The 18,727-nt window shown below is 60.3% G+C and overlaps 1 protein-coding gene across 1 annotated transcript in view; it reads left to right on the top strand.

Annotated features, from left to right (window-relative positions):
- The first annotated feature begins 3,739 nt into the window (after window positions 1–3,739).
- Window positions 3,740–18,727, top strand: part of LOC111143536 (syndecan 3) — a 36,944-nt gene continuing 21,956 nt past the window's right edge. Inside the window, exon 1 of the mRNA XM_022497360.1 lies at window positions 3,740–3,783. The gene's annotated coding sequence lies outside the window, so the exon portion shown is untranslated. The remainder of the gene's footprint in view (window positions 3,784–18,727) is intronic.

Here is an 18,727-nt window from a genome sequence, read left to right as displayed (position 1 = left end):
CAGCGGGAACAGCAAATATATGTGTCATGCTCCCTGGGGGCCAGGCTCTGTTGGAGGGGCTCCCAAGCATTGGCTCTTTGGTCCTCGTGGTGACCGCCCCGACAGGCAGCTGTCTGCATGTCACAGGACCATGGGGACAAGTCCGTGAGACCGTTGCCGTCAGGTGCTCAGAACAGTGCCTGGCGAGCAGTCAGCCCTCCGTGGATCCTGGTTCTCATCTTAAAGGGCAGTGCTGGGTGACAAAGAGCCAGCCTGTGGAGCCAAATGTCTGGGGGGCAGGCAGCGTCAGCCAACAATTACTGAGCACCTACTGGATGCCAGGCCTGGAGCTGGAACTGGCAACAGGGTTACTCGGGCACAGAGCTCAAAGCTGTTGGCTGAGGCTCCCATGTCCCCTTTGCTGTCTTGTTGGAGCCCAGGGTCCAGGTCAAAAGCAGAGAACAGCCCGACCAGAAGTGGGGGGGGCAGCGTGGCGATAGGTGCACCTGCCAGGGGTTATCTGGGGCCGGGCTCATCCCAGTCTGCCTGCGGGTTGTGCTCATGTGACAGTAGGAGTCCCCTCCCTGACTCTTTCTTTCACCTGAAGCTTCCTGACATACCTCTGGACTTGGCCTTACAGTGTGATTAAGGGCTCGGGTCATGATCTCAGCTCTCATTTACCAGCTGTGTGACTTTGGGCTTGTCTCCTAGCTTCTCTCTGCACACTTCTCAGCAGCGCCGGGTGCACGCTGAGCTCCGCTGGAGCTCTGGGATTGTGAACCACTGGGAATTCCAAGGTGTTCCTGCTTTCGGGGGAGCCAGTAAAGTCAGGTGGGGAGTGCAAAGATGGGGCTTGAATGGCCTTGCCCAAGGCAGTCAGCGAGGCTCCCCAGAGGGGCCCAGGAGCAAGGGGGGACCTGATGCCTGGGTGGGTCACCGTGGCGGGGGAAGGGAGACCCCGAGGGGCTGGGGCGGAGCTAGAACGCACAGGTAGGCACGGGGGAGATGACTGGATGGAACCCTGGGTGTGGGAGGGCCCATGAAGATGTGCATCTCTGAATCCCGAGAAGAGCACTGGCAGGGGCGGGGTGGGGGAGGGGGAGAAGGAGCGGGATGAGACACTCAGGGGTCCAGACCTGTGCTCACTCCCGCGGGTGACCAGTGTCTTTGAGGAGCGGCAGGTGGCGCTCCCCGCCTGCCCAGCTGAGAGATCCTCCAATCCCCACCTTCTTAGGAGGTCAGGGAGGAGGGGCTGCTGCTTCTAGAAGTCTCAGAACCTGCAGGAACCTCTGAAGATGAGCCATGCTCACTGCCCACCTTGTGCATGGTGTCCTGATGGCCTCTCTGATAGCTCGTTCTCAGAGCCTTGCATACCTCCCAAGACAGAGTCTCCACTACCGCTCCTAGTAACTATCTGTGGCCAGCTCCAGCTGTTCGGGGCTCCCCACACCCCCTTACACCAAACCGCCTTCTCATACCCTTGCCCTAGCCTTGCTGATCCTAACTCTGCCCTTTGGAAGCCCTCAGAACCGGTCTGGTCCCTGGCCGGTGGCAGCCCTTCTGGAAGGTGACTGCCACTCTAACAGGTGCCTTATTTTATAGACAGCACTGCAGCCTCCTTTATGGAATCCAGAGTACAAGGGCAGGGGAGGGGTCGTGTAGTCACGACCTGGCGCCTGGCACCGCGCCTGACACACAGAGGCACTCAGCTATCAGGAGAATGAATGCGTGAGTGCATGGACCCTGCGTGGTCACTATCTCCATCTTCCAGCTGGGAAGTTGAGGCTTGGGAAGGTGAAGCCTCCAGTGCCACACATGTCAGTAACTGGCCAACAGGGATCTGCCTGACCCAGAGCCGGTGTGCTTCACCTCCACAACCTGTACTGTCTCAGCTGGAACCCCTCCTCCTCTCCCGGGCCCCTTCGGCCCTCTTGGACCCATCTCCCCAAGGCACCCGTGGGCCAGAATTCCAAGACTTCGGGAATATGATTCCTAGAGACTGGGACAAGAATTCCTAGGGATTTTTGCATCTCAGAGTTGGAAAGTTTCCCTCCCTTCCACTCCAGGATCTGTGCCACGGGGCAGCTAGCCGGGTCTTCTGTACCTTTTAGGAACTAGGTTCAGTTCAGCCTTATGCCGAGCTGACATTTGTCCTTGGGACCTCTTCATCAGGGCGCTGAAGGACAAGTGCCAGTCCCCCCGACACCCCAAATCATGGTTGGCACCCCAGGATCTTTTTCCCTGGGCCCAAACCCAGCCCTTTCCCTGTTGGCTCCATTTGTCCTGGTTTCGGTTCCCTTTTTCCTTGGGGGAACTGTCCCAGTTTCAGCTCAATTTGGTTCCTATTTCCTGATAACAGGCCCGGAACAGGGTGCCAGACATAGGAGCAGACTTCCAGCCTGCCATCATTAGCAAAAGACCTCCCTTCCCTGGGCCTCAATTTCCCACCTAGGTACTGACAGCACCTTCTTCATGGGGGCTGTTGAGAGTGAAATGAGACAACTCAGGTAACGAGTGGGGCCATGCCTGCCTGGCATTGGGGCTTAAGAAATATTCACTTTGCTCCCCCATCCCCCACCCAACATCTGGGGCCAGGTGAGCTCAGGTGAATGGAAAACACATTCATTGACATAACAGATTGATTCTGAGCTCCCACTATGTGCCAGGGCTCCAGGGATGAGCCAGGTGACCCAGACCCCCCCCCTCGCTCCTGGAGGTCCTGTGCTTTGGGATGGGGACTTGAATAAAAAGTAAAGTGCACAGAATGTTTGGGGGGCAGTAGAGATAGACCAGGCAAGACACCTGCACACCCCTTCTCAAACCACCCCACTGGAGGTGTCAGCGAGCTGGCCCCCCACAGCAGGTGGGGGTGCGCAGGAGGCAAGGCTGCCCCACTTTCCCCCTGCTGATCCGGTAACAGGGGAAGAAGCCTACAACCCTCAGGTGTGCAGGGGACATGGAGGCCTGGAGAGGTCCAGGCGTGGTCGGAGGTGTCCTGAAGGTACTCAAGCCCCTGGACCTGGGTGACCTCTGGCCCACTGTGTCCACTGGCCTGGGACCCGGAAAAGCCACAGGAACGGTACCCTTACGGAGAAGCTAGTAGTGATCACACAAATGCCACCCATCTACTCAGGCCCTCAGTGAGCCAGGCCCGTCCTCCTGCATTCCCACGCGGGATCCTTTCTTTCCTGCGCTCCTGCCAGTCCTCGGAGGAGCGCAGCGTTCTACTGGATCCCCATCCTTGTGGTCGAGGCTCAGCGAGGCAGCCCACGAGTCCCAGGTCGCACAGCAGCCACTGTGGCGGGGGCCGGCAAAGGCCAGGGCGCGAGGTGGCGGAGGTCGGGGTGCGGGGGGGGGGGGGGGGGAAGGGGGGGGGGGGCGGGGGGCGCGCTCCGGCCCGCCCCGCCCCTCCTCCCGCTCCGCCCGCTCTGGGGGCGGCCCGGCGGCGGCGGCGGCGGCGGCGGTGGCGGCGGCGGCGGCGGCGGCGCACGCTTCCTGCGGGCGCGGCTGCTGTGGGCGCGGAGCTGCGAGGCGGAGCCGGGCCGCCGAGCCGGGAGCCCCGAGCCGGGAGCGCGTCGGTCCAGCCTCCGGGCCGCGCCGCCGCCGAGCAGCCGCCCCGCGCGCCGCGCCTCGGGAACAAAGGCGCCCGCCGCCGCCGCCGCCGCCATGAAGCCGGGGCCACCGCACCGCGCCGGGGCCGCCCACGGGGCAGGCGCCGGGAACGGGGCCGCGGCCGGGCCCGGGGCCCGCGGGCTGCTCCTGCCGCCGCTGCTGTTGCTGCTGCTGGCCGGGCGCGCCGCGGGGGTGAGTGACGCGCGCCGGTTCCCGCGGGCCCCCCTCCCCCCGACCCCCTCCGCCCAGCCCGCCCCCGCACCCCCCTCCCCCGACCTCCGCGCGCCCCCCAGCCCCCGCGCCCCACCCCCTGCGGGCGCCCCCCAGCCCCTTGTTCCTCGTCCCCCGGGCTGGCCCCTGGGGGAGGCCGCCCCCGCCGTCCCCGCTGCCGGCCGCCTCCGGGGCTCGCTTCTCCGGGCTCTGGGGACCCCTCCCTCGGCGGGCGGCCCGGCGGGAACCGGAGCACGGGGCGCGGAGTACCGCGCCCCTTTCCAGCGGGGTCCTCGGCCCCGGGTCGAGAGGCGCCGGGCTGGCCTGACGGCGGGGCGGGGGGGGGGGGTCGTCGGGCGCGGGGCCCGGGCTGGGTGTGTCGTGGGTCTGGAGCGAACGTGGCTTTGGCTTCGCGGGTGTGCCCAGAGCGCGGCCACTTTTAGAGAATTGGGGTGGGTTCCCTGCCGGGGCGGGGAGGTGTGCGTTTGGTTCCTCCGAGGGTCGCTTTGGGAAGGACAGTGGGGGCCCGGAGAGGGGGAGGGGTGGAGAGTGATTTGCGTGAAGGTGACCTGAGGGGGTGAGTGAGAGTGACCCCGTGTGTCTGATCCCCTCCGCGCGGGGCGTTGGGACCTGTGAGCTGTGTAGGGGTGAAGGATGAGGGATGAGCAACAGCCCAGCACATGGCTGCCTGCCGCCTTGCCTTACCTGGATGTGGACCCTGTGGGAGTGACCTATTGTGTGTGCCAGCGGCAGGGTGGGCAGCTATGGGCTGGGGCTGTGGGTGCCCGTTGTGGGGGGGTGAGTGTGTGTGTGGGAGAGACCTCCGAGGTGGGCGTGTGCTTGGACCCATGGGAATGTGTGTGTGCATGTGTGCAAGTGCTCGTGGCTGCATGGGTGACCCTGTGCACGGGGCTCGTACCGTCGAGGGGGGCAGAGTGTGTGCAGGGCGAGGGGAGTATGTGTGTACGCGGTGACCCCTTCAGTGTCCCTTTGAATGACCACGCAGCTGTGGGGTTGAGCTCAGTCCCTGTTCCATTAGGGGGAGCAGGAGGAGGTTTAGAGAAGGGCCAGCTCCCCACCTTGAGGGACCTAGGTCCCAAGTGAGTTCCCCCACAGATGCCAAGTCTGGAGCCCGGGCTGGGGATGAGGTGGGGGTTTCTAGGCCCAGTCTCTGTGGCTCGTTCTAGGTGCTGCACCTGTCCCTCATTCCGCAGGCTGAAAAGGACCCCGGTCTCTCAGGCAGCCCCCAGGAGTCGACCCTGTCCCTGCATGTTTCCATGGGCCTTGGTGGGCTGGCCTGTAAAATGGGAGGAGGACAGGCATGGACCGAGAATTTGCTTCTTGGACAGACAAGCTCCTCAACAGCCTTCCCCACCTGGGACCTGAATGAAGGGTGGAGGGAGCATTGAATGCCAAGTTGAGTACAGTGCCTGGTGGGCTGGTAGTCTCATCCCCAGTCGTCCCCCACAGGGTTTGAGAAGAGGTCCCTGGGTGGGACTGGGACCCAGCCCATCCTAGCGCCTGGGTCACTTTCTCAGCCATGCTTTTGAAAGACCAGTTTTGAAATCAAAATCTTGGAAATAACCCAGCCTTGGGTTCAAATCCTGGCACCCCCACTGACTCATGCTGTGACTTCGGGCACACTGTCGCATCTCTCTGGGCCTCTACTTTGTCTTCTGTAAGATGGGGCTGGTAACACCGTCTTCGGAAGTGAGATGAAATGATACGTGTGCTCATTCACAGAAGTAAATGTTTGATGTGTAGATGAATGAAAAGGGGGCATAGGACAAAAGGCTTGATATTTGGAGACCCGGCAGGAATCTTGAGCTGTATGACCCTGGGCTAGTCCCATCCTTTGCTGAACCACTGTTCCTCACTCCTACAACAAGGCTAATATAATTCGTGCCCCACAGGGTGGTGGAAGGAAGGAAGGGAGTGCCTGGCTGGTGGAAGACTGTTCTGGAGGGCCTCAGTGAGACAGGGTGTCCCTGAACCTGAGGGCGAAGTAGAGTGGGTGTGGTTCAGACCCACAGCTGAGGAGCAGATAAAGCAACACCCCCTCACTGGGTCTGGGCCTGGAGGCCAAGGTGGTGGGCATGACTGGGAGGGACTCCAGTTGAGGTGGGAGGGGGAGCCCCTCTCCTCACCTTACGTCTTCCCCAGGGTTGGGCTGCCCAGGAGGAGTGTCACCTCCCCTGGCCCAGGAGCCAGCAGGGTAAAGGGTGGGTCCCAGCTGCCAGGCGTGCCACCCTGAAGGAAGAAGGAGATGCCTGTAGCAGGAGGGACCGAGGTTAGACCAGAAGGGCCCCACCCAGGATGGCTCCTGGCCTCCATGGTGGGGTCCTCTAAGGACATCATCGATGGGTGGTGACTGGCTCTGGGCAGGGGAGGGACAAGATGACCCCTGCTCTGCCCACCAGCTTCAAAGGGAGCGTGTGTGTGTGTGTGTGTGTGTGTGTGTGTGTGTGTGTGTGTGTCCTGGCTTCTGCTCTGGGGAGTCGTCTCTCCTGAGAGACCAGGTGACCAGGACTCTTGAGGGATAGCTGCCTTCAGAGCCACATCTGTCACCACCCAGACAGGCTTGGAGTGTGGGGATTCTAGAAGTTCTAGCTTGGAGACATGTTCATGTAGAAGCTTGGAAAGGATTTTAGGCTTCATCTAGTCATGTTTCAATATCCCCAGTGATGGGAATTCACTGCTCTGTGGCCGTGTGACCTTGTGAAAGTTAGTTAACCTCTCTGTGCCTTGCTTCCATCTCTGCAAGACCGAGGGAGTAACGACAAGGAGAGAGGTTCATGCAGCCCCGTGGTTGGCTGAGTCCACACTCAGCCAATGCTGGTTTCTTGTTCTAAGGCTGCCATTGCCCAGGCCGGCAGTGTGATGGCGGGGGCGGGGGCGGGGGCGGGGGGACGCAGTGAGGGGGGGGGAGGGGAAATTAAGCAAGGGATTCTGTGGAAGCCCCACCCCCTGTTCCTGCCCCCCTTCCCACCCCAACTGTTCCCCCTGCCCTAGAGCTCCCTTCTCATCCTCCATCTACACTGGTTGACTCTGGATGCTGAGTTGTCAGAGTGAGATTGTCCTCACTGTAAAAATTAAAAGTTGGGGACCCTGGGGCTGTTGGAGGCCAGGCCCTGACACAGGGACATCACAGGGGCCTGCTGACTCTTGGCCCCCAAGGTGGCAGGGCCTTCAGGGATAGACACCTGGTGTGTGACTTTGAGTAAGGGATTTCTCTGTTTTAGCTTCCCCATCTGTGAAATAGGGACTGAAACAGTGCCAACCTCACTCACAGAGATGTTGTGATGAGGACATGAGCTCCTTGGGTAGAATGAACAGAGCCTAGCAAGCTTTCGGGAGACAGGACTTTTCCAGGAGGGGGCCTGGAGAGGTCAGAGAGGGCTTCCTGGAGGAGGAGGTTTTGAGATATGTCATCAAAGTGGTCACCATGTGGCACAGAGCAAGCTGTAGCCTGTCCTGACCCGAGGCTCTCATACTTGTCGGTTGGGGACGAATACTTCAGGACTGCTACTCGGGGTTACAAAATTCTCATGGCGGAGTTGGGATGGGGAGCGACATGGTGCCGCCATCTGGGAATTCAGTTTGTTTCTTCTTCCCTTGTGTTGGGGGTTGGTGTGGGGTTGAGCTCTGCTGAAGGTAAAAGCATTTTAGGGGCAGCTGGGTGGCTCAGTCAGTTATGGGTATGCCTTTGGGTCCAGTTATGATATTGGGGTCCTGGGATTGAGCCCAAGTCGGGCTCCCTACTCAGTGGGGTTCTACTTCTCCATCTGCCCCTCCCTCCCACTTGTGCTCTCTCTCTCTCAATTAGATAAATAAATAAAATCTTAAAAAAGAAAGAAAAAAGCCGTGTGGCCTTTTGAAAACAGATGGCTCCTCCCACCTCATGGACTGGGACATGGGGTCCCTGGGGGCCCCAGGCAGCACTGGGGTAGGGCAGTTCTGGGCTTGGGCTCTGGAAAATGCTGGGGCACCTGTGGAGAGCAAGGTGGAGACAGAGCTCCTTAGAAGCCTGGCCCTGCCACAGGCGTCCCTCCAAACCCTCCCACCAGAGCTGGGAACCCCCTTCCCCACCCAGGCCTCGCTGCTGCTTTGGGTCATTCTAGAAGGGGCCCCAGTAGGATTGCTGAGGCTTGGAGCAGACTGAGGCAGCTGGGACTGGAGGGGTGAAGTCTCCATTTGTCTTTGTCGCCCACTCCTCCCCCAAGGGCTGTGGGCACGATCTGGGGAGGGCTTAATGACATGAACAGCAAACTAACTTGCACAGAGAGCCCTGCCCGCTAAGCACTCATTCTGTATTGGCTCATTTAATCCTCATGATAATTTGGGAGGTGGGAATGAGAACCTCCGTTTTATGGAAATGAAGGCACAGAGAGGTTCAGTGACTTGCCCATGGCCACACAGCTGGAAAGTAGCCGAGCTGGGTGAAGCCAGGGCCTGCCGTGCTGAGAGAACTGGGCTTCATTCTGCATTTACCCCTTCTCGCTCTGTGGCCTTGGACAAGATGCTCCTCCCTGGGGCCTCCTTACCCCACCCCCCATGAAGCTCACTTTATCCACTGTTTCACAGGGCTCTCTCTTCACCAGGCTCTGCTGGGTGTGTCCTCTGTCTTTTCACCTCTGCTCTCACCCTGGCCTTTGGGGTGGGTGACAGTAGCCACAAGTTGCAGGTGGGGGCAGGGCTCAATGAGGACTTGGCCCCGGGGCCCTTGCTCTTCTCCCACCTCACAAGGTTTTGTCATCTCTACAGTGGGTGACTTTGAGGGTCCTGAGTTTGGGCTAAGGGAGAGCATTGAAGACTGTGCAGGATGAGGGGGCAGGACTCAGGTCTGGTCCTGGCACAGAAGAGGGGTCTAAAATCCCGCCATTCCCTGGGCACGCATGGGATGCCCCTGGTGTTGGGGCTCACCCTCTGCACAGGTGACCGGGCCTGCGTTTAATCCCCCCTCACCCTCGGTCTGCTGTCACGGGCCCAGCCCAAATCTTCATCCCTGCTGCCCTGTCCCTGAGCCGTGTCCCCCTTGTCCCCAAGGTTCCCTGCGGCCTTAGTGACTTGGTGGGTCTCCTACAGCCTGAATGGTTCCCTTATAGACTGTGAGCCCCCGCAGGCAGGCTTTGTGGCTTTTGTCTTTGCTGAACCCCAAGGCCAGCTGCGCACCTGGCACAGAATTGGAGGGTTTGAGTGAAGGAGTGAGTGGGTGAGGGAAGGAAACCAGGACTGGGGGGCGTGGACCCTGGAATGGGGCTTCGTGTTCTCTCCTTTGGAGGTGGGTTGAGGGACAGCCAGACTGGCAGGAGTTTGCTGGGCGCCGGCTTGTGCCCGTGGGCTGGGAGGCGCCTGGGGGCTGCGCAGGGTGGGCCTGCGGTCTGACTGTGGGGGCGCCTGCCACCACATCGGGGTGGGACAGAGGCGCGGCGGCCCTGGGCTCCAGCTCAGTTGCTTTGGAAGCCTGTGATTTTGTGTCTGGGAGCAGCGGTGTGGGGGGAGCTGGGAGGGAGGGCAGGGTGCCAGGAACTGTCCTGAGTTCCTGCCCCACTCCAGCCCCACAGGGGGCGGGGTCAGGGCTGGTCTTGGACTACCACGCTTGTCTTGCTGCCCCCACTAACAGTCCACCACATCGTGGGAACATTAGGCCAGCGCCTGGTAAATATTTGTTGACTGGCCTCCTTGTAGGGAGGGGGGGCTGCCTTGGCTCCCAGACTCCGAAGATTCTGGGAGGCTGGGGGGCCTTTACTTCCGGCTCCCCCCTCCCTCCAGAGCAGGCCCTGGCCAGAGGGGTGGCTGCTTCCCTCCCCCCACTGACCAGGCGAGTCTCAACGCCAAACAGGAAGCTGTGATTACGGGGGAGTCTGGGCAGCAGTGGCCAAGGGCCCAGCTGCAGGATGGGAGTGGGGGGTGGCCCCTGACCAACCATCTGGCCTTTTCCCTACCTGGCTGCTGATGGCAGGGGGACGGGGAAGGCCCGTGCTTGGCCTTCTGTGCCAGGTGGAGAGGGTTCTACTGCCTCTGTGACCCAGCTGGCCAAGGGCTGCCTTCTTTCCACCCTGGGACCCCCAGCTGGGCCTTGGTGCCATCTGTTTTGGGGTCTCCACACCTGAGGGTGTATCGTGAGGTCATAGAAGGAGCAGGGGCCCCAGAGCCAACTGGACCAGGGTTGAAATCCTGGTTCTGTGACTTTCTAGCTGTGTAATCTTGGCAAGTTCTCTTAGCCTCTCTGAGCCTCGTTCTCTTGTTCCAAATGGGCTCAGAGAACCTCTCTCTTGAGAGTTGCTTGAGTGTGAACCACCGGAAACAATAGAGAGCCTGATAAGGAGTGGGCACTCCTGCAAATGCCTATTTCTTCCATTTCCCCGCTTTGGTTTTGCTCTTTTCCTGTCCCTCGCTCCATCTCACTGCAGAATTGCTTTTTGGGGCTGGGAGTGGGAACCAAGCTGGAATGATCAAGGCTGACCCAAGCAGAACCCTGGAGGTGGGAGCTGGCCTGGAAGGGAGAAGCTGCCATCTCACAGGTGGGGGTCCTGAAGCCCAGAGGCGGCCTGGAGCGTTGGCCAAGGGTTGGGGCTGGTTATTCAGTCTTGGGTGGGCTTGCCCAGCCCTTGGCCGCTCGCAAAGGCTGTGGCATTCCGCTCAGCCCATGGAGAAGGCTCAGCTGTAAAGCCACTCACCAGGGCTCGCCCAGCCAGGTCCCAGCGGAGACCCGTGTTCAGTTACCCCTTCGCCCTCTCTGGAGTCCTTTCTGTCCCACTGCTGCCCCTGTCATCACACCCCTTTGGGGCCAGGGTTTCCGCAGACGGGATGGGGATGGGGAGGGGTGGGGTGGGGGATCACGCTAGTTAGGGCCTTTCTTCTGCTTCGGGGATGGGCAGTGGGCTTGCTTCACTCTGGGATCAGCGTCAGCCCAAGCTCCCCTAGAGCTCAGTCTACCCCTTGCACCATCCACCAGCACCCCCATCCTACGCCCCGCCCCCAGCCCTGCTTCCCAGCCAAGACTTTAATAGGAATAATTTAGGATCAGTCACCAGTGGGATCTGGGAAATCTGATTGCGGCAAACTGATCGCCAGTGGGCCTGCAGGTGGCTTGTGGTGCTCGTCCTTGGGCTGGGGTGTGGGGGAATTCGGATGGAGGATTCGGGGGCTGAGGAGACAGGGCCATTCTCCTGGGAGCAGGGAAGGATAGTCTTGTTTGTCAGGGTGCTTGGCAGAACCCACGTGCTGCTGTCCCCCGGCAGGGCCCATGGCTGGGGATAGGCGCCCATGTTCCCAGCTGCCCTTCACCAGCCTACCAAGCGGGGGCTGCCCCCTCCTTGGGGCCTGGCTGCCGTGGAGGTGGAGGTCGGGTGTCTGCTTCTGAATTCTGGCTCTGGCCCTCCAGATGTGTCCTGTGTTGGGTGAGCGCCTGGGTGGCTCAGTGGGTTGAGCATCTGCCTTCAGCTCAGGTTGTGATTTCCGGGTCCTGGGATCCAGCCCCATGTTGGGCTCTCTGCTCAGTGGGGAGTCTGCTTCTCCCTTTGCCTCTGTGCTCTCTTTCTTTCTCTCTTTCCTTCTCTTTGTCTCTCTCATGTACATAAATAAGATCTTAAAAAAAAAAAAAAAGATGCTCCCTGCGTTGGGAAGACAGGCACAGATGGTGACAACCATAGGACAGTGGCAATGACCAGTACCTACAGGGTGTGTGGTTCCTGTGCTCACCGTGTGGCATCTCAGTCCTTACTGTGACCCTGGGAGGGGGGTGTTGTTACCCCATTTTGCAGATGGGGACCCAGAGGCCCTAGAAGGTAAGCAGTGAGCCCAAACTGAGGCCGCTGGCAGGAGATGCTGTAATGTTGGGGGCGGGACCCCACATTCTCACATGGGGGCGTCTTCTGCCTGATGAATTTGTTCATTTTGCAGCCATTTTTGAGCATCTGCTGTGTGCTGGGCCCTCCGCTGGGGGCTGTGGGTGTGCAGGCGTATCTCGTGTGTGTGTCCTGCGTCTTGTCGCCGAGCCTTGTCCGGGGAGATGTGTGTTGGTGGTGGGTGTGTGTTAGGCCTGGGCCTGTGTGCGAGGCTTCAGGGGCAGGTCCTGAAGAGAAGCAGGGAGGGAGCCCCCGCTTCCCCCGTCCCAGCCGGGTTCCAGTCCCAGTCTGCCGTGGACTTGGGCAAGCTGCGGTCTTCTCCACGGCTCAGAGGGCCAGTAAGGCCTCGCTCACTAGGCTGGGGGGAGGCTGCTGTTGGGGGAGGTGCGGCCAGTTACCTGGTTGGCAGCTGGGTAAAAGGAAGCTGCTCCTGGAGAGTTATTTTGACTTTTCTTACATTAGGTATGTTTTCTCTAAGATCCTAACGTTTCAGAGGTGAGTCTGCTGCTGGCCTGTCAAGTGACCACGGGCAGCTTTACCCCCCCTGAGCCTCTACTTTCTTCATCTGTGCAGTGGGGAGGTTGGACTGGGTGACCCAGGAACCCTTCCAGTCTTCACATTTGAGGAACTATCAGACATGAGTCCAGGGCTTGGCCCGGGGTGACCCCTTTGGGAAGGGAGAGCTGTGCTGGGTGGGGGGCAGATGGGTGGGGAGGAGAGGAAGCTTGTTTCCTTCACGTGGCCTGTCTGTGGTTCCTCTTGGGCCAGGGTAGGACGAGCCTCTTTCCTCACCCATCACCCTGAACACCGCCTCTCTTCCCAGCCTCTGGGATGTGATCTGTCAAATCCAGGGGGCTGGGCTGTGAGTCTGGTCTCCTGGATAGGGGAGGAGCACTGGGCAGGGAGTCCAGTACCTGGGTCCTTGTCCCTACAGTGCTGCTGACCTGCCAGTTACTTTATCTGCTATTTACTGATATCCCCTCTGTGTCTGGCCTGTGCTGAGCACTCAGAGGCCTTAGGGAGCTTAACCTGGCCTCTGACCTTAGGAAGCTCCCAGTTAGGGGAGGGAGCCGGCACCTGTGAGGGGCTGAGGGTCGTGAATCAGAGGAAGGAGGGGTTGGTTTTGACTCTGGAGTATCAGGGAGGGCTCCACGGGGGAGGTGTCCTTTGTACCAGGCCTTGAAGGGTGTACCAGCACAATGAGAGGGGACCAGGGTGGACGAAGGCTTAGAGGTAGGAAAGGTCATGGCAGATCCGGGTGTGGTTAAAAGCAGCAGTTCCCAGCTCAGGGAGGAGAGCCATATGTGGAGGTGGGGACACACCTGCCGGTGGGGTTGAGAAGCCATTGCCCGAGGGGGCTGCTGTTTTTCACGAGAGTGTGTTGTTCCTTGCATTTAATACATTCACTGGGCGCCTGCGGGGTACCTGGCCCTGTGTGGGGGTGGGGGGGTGGGGGGGTGGGATCTGGGTTCTGGGACTGAACGGTTGAAGCCCATGGGGCATCGGCTTCAAAGACTTCCGGGTGGGCTTTGAGCCCAAACCAGGACATTTAGATTCCCTCCTGCTGTAGGGGGTGTTGGTCTTGAAGTGGGTGCAGCCCCACGGCCCCGAGGGGCTGGCAGGGGTGCCAACAGGAGCACAGACGTGGTAGTATTAATATTGAATTATGTCTTCTGAATGCCTGCCTGGTGCAGGGTTCTCCGCCAGACGTTTTACATATAAAAGCTCACGGAACCCTGACAACAGCCTTACGAAATAGGTACCATTATGGTGATTTCACGAAAGAGGAAACTGAGGCACAGAGAGGTTAAGGGACTTGTCTGGGCTCACAGAGTGGCGTACTTACTAGGATTGGAACGCAGGCAGTCTAGAACGCTCTCTGGTGTAGAGGCACTGCCCAGCGCTCCCTCGTGCATCGTGAACGGTGACGTGTAGGGCCCTGAGAGGGTGAGTTTAGGGCCTGTCATGTCTTGTTCGGTGCCTGAACCTGGGTGGCCGCTGTGGGAGAGGCCCTGATCCAGGTCTGGGGGCTTTTGGCTTCCCCCACAGGTCTTTCCTCTGGTGCCTGTCTTCTGTCTAGGTGGGGTCGTGGGCTGAGGCCATCCTAGGCTGGGGAGAGATCAGAGGGCCGACGAGGCTTTCAGCTGAAAGGGCCCTTGGAAGCACTCTTGTTCAGCTTGTTCATTGTCCTGAAGGGGAAACTGAGGCCAAAGGAGTGATTTCTAGTCCTAGCAAGGCTCTTCCGGGATCTGGCGGTTCAGCCTTATTTTGCACGTGGGGAGACGGAAGCTGAGAGAGGTAGAGGGCTGGCCCAGAGTAACCCCGCAAGTCAGTTGCTGCGCTGGGACTAAGAACTGTGTCTCCTGACCCGCAGGAAGGGCCCCATCCCTTGTACCATGTTTCTGCTATTGACCTGTGTCTCTTTGGCCCAGATGGCAGGCCCAGCTCCCACCCTTCTCTCCCGGGAAGCCGTCCCTCCCCCAAGACTCGATGCCAGATGGATTCCTGTCAGCACATCCAGTGGACTTCTCCAGCTTCTCCCTCAGCCCTCTATACCCTCGCTGCTCCCCACCCCGTGACTCCCAGCTGCTTCCTGGGCACAGAGGATGACATCATTTCTTTCATCTTCACTCTAGCCACGTGCTGTTCACGCTCTGTGGACTGTTCCCTTCTCCAGAGAACTCCTACTCATCCTCCAAAACCCAGCACGGCTGTCCTCTCCTCTGGGAATCCCTTATCGACCTCTCCCCAGCTCTCAAGCACCGTGAGCCCTTCTTTAGCTCCTTCTCTCTTCCCTCCTTCTGGATTTCTGGGCCGAGCCCCTCTTCCCATGTGTTGGGATTCTCTGCGGAGCCCCAGCTCCGTTGCGTTCTGCCCTAGCTCCTGGCTCCTGCGGGGTCCCACCGTCACCTCCTGGGAGCCCTCCCTTGGTGACTTTGTGGCATTAGCAGCCGCTATCAGCCCTTACATCATCTCCCGGTTCCTCCTTCCCGCGGACTACCTGCTTTCCCTCCCCAAGTCCCGACAGTCCTGCATCATTTCCTTTCACACATCCTGTCGCCTGGCCGCACACCTGTTCTTCTCCCCAGCCCCTGCTCCTGGGATCCCTGAACTTGGGGCTGAGGAGTGTGGAGGCTGGCAGCAGAGACACAGCCTTCCTGCCTCATTTACCTGGGGGAGGGGGTCACCCCAGGTCCTTCTGGCCTCCACCATTCTGGAAGATGGACACACCGTGGGCTTCTGGAGGCTCAAGCTTGGTTACCAGAGATCATCCCCCTGCTCCTCTCCTTCCCTCTCTGCCTCCCACCCTCCTCCCTCTCTCCTCCCTCCTGCTCTGCTTCCCCAGAGCCCCCTGCTCCACTCCTCCCTCACTGGTTGGGACCTCCCTGGCTGCCACATCAGTGGGGCCAGGACCTGAGAAGCCCCCTGGGGGATGGGTCTTGCAGCATCAGAACCAGAGGGACTCTTCTTTACTCTAAACCCTCCTGGACCCAGACTCCTCCCTACCCTCCTACCCTCCCCATGCTTTCGTCCACCCCTGCAGAAGTGCTGTTGTAAGGGCGGAGGGCTACAGGAAATCAGCCTTCCACTTTGCGGTTCACCTGAGGACACGAGGCCCAAAGACAGCCCTGGACTGTTCGGGGCCCCCCAGCGGTGAAGGCAGAACGGCTCCTCCTGGGCTCCTTGGGGGCCTCTGGGAGCTGAGCCCTGGCTTGACTGAGTCCTGTTCTCACTGAGGCGGGGGAGCTGGGAGGCCAGCTGGGGACGGTCTCAGATCCAGAATCTGTGTTCAGGGGACCGTCTGTGAGGTGATGCCGGAGCCCATGGGAATCCTTTTTCCCTGTGGGGCTTAGGCCTTGGTTCAGCTTCGGTCTAGGCAAGGGGCAGGATTTGTGTACATGTGCATGTGTGTGACAGTGTCCCTGGGCATCTGTGCTAATGCGTGGGGCCCTGGTGTCCCCATGCCTACTCCCTTGTTTTAGTGCCTCGAGTGTGGCCAGTCTTGGTGACCTAGGACAACCAGGTTGCTCCCTCTCCCCTTCTCAGCTGTGGGGAACTCGCCCCCAACACCTTGGATGGCGTGGACCTGAGCAGCTCCTGGGAGAGTAGTGGGACGAGTTGGGAGATGCCCTCCCTACCTCGGGGAGGTCGAGGCACACATAGAAATGTGCATGCGTGTGGGCCCATCTGTGTCTTTGAAGGGGAATGCAGACCCTAGCACACCCCCTTGCCCTGTGGACACACACACGTGGAGAGAAGACCCACGTATGTATTGAACACACAGAGGCACACATGGACAGCAACACGCATACAACCCCATCCCCCAGGCACATGTAGCTCTCATGTAAACAGAGCCAGACCCAACAGGTGTCTAAGACCACCAGCAGGTGCACACACGTGACAGTACCCACAGCATGCCTGGAAATACCCCGAGTGTGCTTGCACGTGTCCACTGGTATGCCCACGTGTCCACACGCACACGCGCGTGCACATGCACGCTGTCGGGCCTCTGAGCTACCAGGACCATGTCCGTCCTTAATCCCAGATCTTAATCCCAGAGTCTGGGGAGCCCAGGCCAGAGGGGCAGCTGGTCATCTGGCCTCCTTAGCGGTGATTAAGGCAAGGGCGGGGGCTGGGGGCAGAGGGACACGGAGCTTTGTCTTCTGCCTGACCTCCAGGGACACTGCAAACTCAAACCTCGGGTTCCTTCAGAGGTTCTGTTATATGACCTTCACAGAACCCAGGGAACAGACATCCTGCGGAGGGGGGAGATGGGCATGGCTGTGTGTCCCCTGAGTAAGGTGACAGCTGGGATCAGGGAAGCCCGGGGAGGCGGTCCCTTCCTTTAACTACTTACCTGCTGCTGACCCTGTGTCGGAATCTTCTGCCCAAGGTGTCCCGGGGATTCTCATGTCTGGGAACCCTGTTTTTGGCCACAACATCTCTGAACTGCATGGTAAGATGTGGCCCAGCAGGACATGCTGAATCTGGGGCCCTGAGCAGGGGTGGTGGGGCCACTGGGACAGGGTGGGAGGGGGAAGCTTCCAGGACTAAGGGAGGCCTGAGTTGGGCATTGAAGGTGTCAGTGCCTGGGCGTTGGGAAGGGTGCCAGGACATTTTTGGCTGTCACAATAACGGGGTACCACTGGCATTTCTGGGGGAAGGGGAGTGGTCAGGGCTGCTAAGTGGGGGTGGCAGCATTGGTGCTGAGAAGTGCTGTTAGGTCATGCGGTGTGGTGAAGGTGCTCCTGGTCGGGGGCAGTGTGGACTACGGTCCAGAGGTGACTGTCCCTGGCACACGGTGGGAGGGAGGGGCCCCAAGATTGTGCGGGCTGGGTGCCCCCTTCACCCCTCCTGCCCAGCTGATGTTTGGATGAATGTGGGGGGGGGTGGCTGAGATAGACGGTGCGCTGGCCCCACTTGGGCTCTGACCATGACCTCTGCCAGTCTGCAGGGTGACCTCGGGCTGCTCACTGTGCGCCTTCCGTGAAGTTGGGCGCTGGTCGCCTCACTGTGGGGCAGTTGCGAGGACTGGGCTTTCTTAGCCCAGAAAGCCTCACATTATAGCGCCCAGAGCTGGTAACCAGGACTGGCCATCCCGGGGCCAGTGGTGTCACGAGAGGCCTTTGTGACCACGGAGGGGACAGTCGTGACCGCTGTCCTCGTCCTGGAGTTTGAGGAGTGGGATGGTGTCTTGGTATTAGCTCTTCCGAGCTGTCCTGGCTTTGCGCCCCACTTCCGCAGCCCGCCCTTCTCCTGCAGGCGCTGTCTGCTCCAGGCCCTGGGCCGGACCGGTGGGCCTCATCCAACCCTCTGTGGGGCCTCTCTCTGTTCTGGGGCGGGGCTGGCCCTGGGGAGCACCCTTCGGGGAGCAGGCCGGTGGGACTGCAGCTCGGATGGTAGGAGCCCAGGGCTGGAGCGTGACTGGCCTGCAGAGGGTTGGGTGAGGGGACAGGTGAGACCCAAAGGAGCACTGGTCAGGGAAGCCATGGTCAAGTGACAGGTGAGGAGAGGAAGGTCTGCCTCATTGGGCTGCAGGGCCCTTGGGGGCCAGGACATTCGGGGTCCTTATATCCCTAGTGAGCATCACACTCCATCTGAGCTCAGTGGAGAGGCTTTGCCTTTGGGCAGCGGACGGCTGGACAGGAAGTTGTGCTGGACCCACAGGAGGCTGGGTAGATGATGTCAGGGGAGGGGATGTGGGGCACTGTGGTTTTCTCCGGCACCTTCCACTTCCTCCCGGGACTTTCAACACCCCCCCCCTTGGGACCCTTCGTGGCCCACGCTCCACGTCTGTGCCATGAGGCTCTATGAGGTCACCTTTTCCCTCACGGTGCTTGGATGGGGGACCAGAGCTGGGGACAGAGCAGGTGCCAAGGCAGTGGGCTGGAACCAGGGACTAGGTGGGTGGGAGCTTCACACCTGAGTTCCACGTCGTAGGGGTATGCAGGGGGTACAGAGCACCCATCAGACACAGCTAGCCCACGGGATAGATAGGCCACTGTGTGCCCAGTAGAGGGTGGGAACCAGCGGCGGTGGGGCGGGGGGCGGCTGCCAGCTGAGATAGGCAGGGGCTGGTGCTTTGGAGCCTTGTGGAGCGTGGCATGGGCGGGGGGGGGGCGCCCAGAGTCGTGTCTGTCTTCAAGACTGCTTTAGGCAGCCATAGGGGGCAGGGGACAGTCATGCTTGTCTTAGCTTCAGACAGGCTTTACCACTGGGCCCTGCCCCAACTCCTGCCCCCTTTCCTGGCAAGGCCACATACTCATGCCTCTCCCTGAGAGCAACCAGGGGCCAGCTGCGTGGACAGAGGGTACCATGGAACCTCTGAGGACTGGGGGGGTGCGGCGCTGCTATAGAGGGGTGGAGAGGGTGGTCAGCCTGAGTTTGGAGCTGTCTCACCTTCTCTTGGGGTCACTCTGGGCCAGGCCTGCCCCCTCCCAGTGGTCTCACTCAACAAAGTGGCTTTTGACAAGCACAGAGGAGGCAGTCACAGTGCTGGGCCTCTCCCACTTGTGGTCTGCAGAGTCCATTTGCCCTTCTGGATGGTGGGAGTGGGAGGCGGGTGGGGAATGCCT

Source organism: Enhydra lutris, unplaced genomic scaffold (genome assembly GCF_002288905.1).
Source record: "Enhydra lutris kenyoni isolate GAN:26980312 unplaced genomic scaffold, ASM228890v2 scaffoldscaffold9, whole genome shotgun sequence".
NCBI classification, from domain to species: domain Eukaryota; kingdom Metazoa; phylum Chordata; class Mammalia; order Carnivora; family Mustelidae; genus Enhydra; species Enhydra lutris.
This window is presented reverse-complemented; position numbering and strand designations above follow the sequence as displayed.